The following is a 2402-nucleotide window of genomic DNA, read 5'->3' as shown; positions in this document are numbered from 1 at the left end:
CAAGCTTCCATAAAGTCAGTGGGAGTATATACATGCGAATTCTTGGCAGGGTATGGTCCAAAGCTTTAGGGATCTGCAGGATGGGATAAATTCACTAGGACCCAGATTTTTGAAAATGGCAAGCTGAGGTCCACATGCAAAAAAAATGCATGTAAATACAGTTGTGTATTATGATGAGATTGCACATCCATATAAAAGAATTGCACACGAAAGTAGGGTGACCAGGTGTCCTAATTTTATAGGGACAGTCCCGATTTTTGGGTCTTTTTCTTATATAGGCTCCTATTACCCCCCACCCCCATCCCGATTTTTCACACTTGCTGTCTGGTCACCCTACACGAAAGTGTGTTGTCATCCAAGTGGAGGCTGCATGTCCATTATCTGATTGGCATACGCGAGCGCTACAAGGGTGAAATTCTCCCCTGTGCAGAGGGTCAGCGCAAGTCCTGTGCATCATTTAAGACCTTGTGGGACATAAGTCATGCAGAGGCCTTATTCTGGGTCTCTGCATGGGGGGAATTTGACCTTAACTGCACATGGAAATGCAGGCATACACACACATTTTTGCCTTTCACAATGGGGTCTTTCTGCCTTTTCAAAAAATTCAACCCTGGATGTCATGTTAATAAGTGCATCTGCAAGAGGGGTCATCTGGTCGTGAATTCCAGCCTCACCTATGAACCCTAGAAGGGATAGTTCGGGGAAGGCAGTTTGTTGTCATTCCTAGGCTGGTTGTATTATATTTATCCAAGAGCAGTGTTGCACCTTCAGACGCAGCTGGCCTGGAAGTGGCAAATGGGAGTCAGTTTTAGAGGAAAACGAGAAGACTGAGCCGAGGAGGGAGAGTGTCATCTCGGCATTAATTGCTTGTTATAGAGAGCAAAAATTGTAACTAATCATGACGTGGTTGTGCTGCTAAAGCATTTGAAAGCTCCCCTTCCCCAGATGAGCCATATGGAGGCTGGAAATGTAAATATAATTCGTAACTCAGAGCAGCATTTTATTACCTGCTTTTAAGAGGCACAGGGCGCCTGTAACCCTCAATATGAAATTTCCGTTGGCTAGAAATACATTCAGCTCAGTGTTTTGTTTTTATTCCCCCTGTGGCACCAGTATGAGAAAGATAACATATACCCTGCAAAATGTCGCTCGCTCACTCAATGCTGAGGATAGAATTGGCTGGCAGATGAGGATTTCATAGTCACACTATTGGCTACCTCACATTGTGCACTGGAGGGGAAAGCAGACATATCCTGGGCTAAATCAGGGATGCCGAGTGCCTTTTGAGCAACTGTAGCTCCCAGTGGAGTCAGTGGGAAAAACAGGAGTTTAGCATTTCTCTGAATTTGATGCTTAGTTTCAGTAACTCAATAGACACAGACTGCGCTGTCCTGATATCATTTATTATTATTATTTGTATTTTCAGTAGCACCCAGTCATGGACCAGGACCCCATGGTGCTAGGTGCTGTACAAACACAGAGCAAAATGATAAACCCTGCCCCAAAGAGCTGACAATATAAGACAAAACAACACATGGATACAGATGGAAGAGGGCATGCCATTTATGTCTGTTAAATATGGTGGAGTCGTAGAAGGTGTCATAATGATTTCTCAGTTATAGCTTGATCCTGCAAGGTGCTAAGCGCTCTGGCTCCATCCAACAAGACATCTGAGCACATGCTTAACTTAAGCACGTGAGCAGCCCCATTGCAGGTTGAACACTTCACTTTTATGACACTGGCCAGCATGGAGGTTTCAAGTTTCCTTTAGAGTGGTGGAAGCCTGCAGGGGGCACGGTGATAAGGAATTGGGAAGGGCTGTACCCAAAGAAAGCATGACTGGCGTTGGATTCATGGGTAGAGTTTGTCCCACTCCAACTCTCCCAGGCTGCAAATAAGTCCCCTCTTCACCTGTCCTGCTTCTAAGACTTGCTTCCTTTCCATTCCTCAACCTGCCTCTGCTGCCAGTCCTGCGGCTTCTCAATGCAGGGAAGCAGCAGGAGGAGAGTTGCAGGCACAAATGGCACAGAGCCCAAAGTGACTCTGTGCTCGGAGACTAGCCATTGAAGGAGGTAGATGGGGAGAGACCAGGAGGTTCTCCACCCTCTGGCCAGGAGGGTGCCTCTTGATTCATTCTCTGCAGGTCATGAGAAGTTGGGGAAAGGAAAAGGCAGGGAGGGAGGCGGGGCCACAACAACAAGGGAAAGAAAGCTGGAGAGGGACTGGAGACAAGCGACTTCATCCTTAAGGTGGTAAGGTGAAGTATTACCCCTGGCAGGATTCCTGGGACTTGTCTCAAGTCTCAGTATGATAATACACAGGGGCAGAGTGGGCATAAGAAGTCAGGGGGGGAATGGAGGGAGACATCAGGGATCAGGAGTGTAATTTGGTCAAAGAATTCA

This window comes from Chrysemys picta, chromosome 19, assembly GCF_011386835.1.
Source record: "Chrysemys picta bellii isolate R12L10 chromosome 19, ASM1138683v2, whole genome shotgun sequence".
NCBI lineage: Eukaryota > Metazoa > Chordata > Testudines > Emydidae > Chrysemys > Chrysemys picta.
This window is presented reverse-complemented; position numbering follows the sequence as displayed.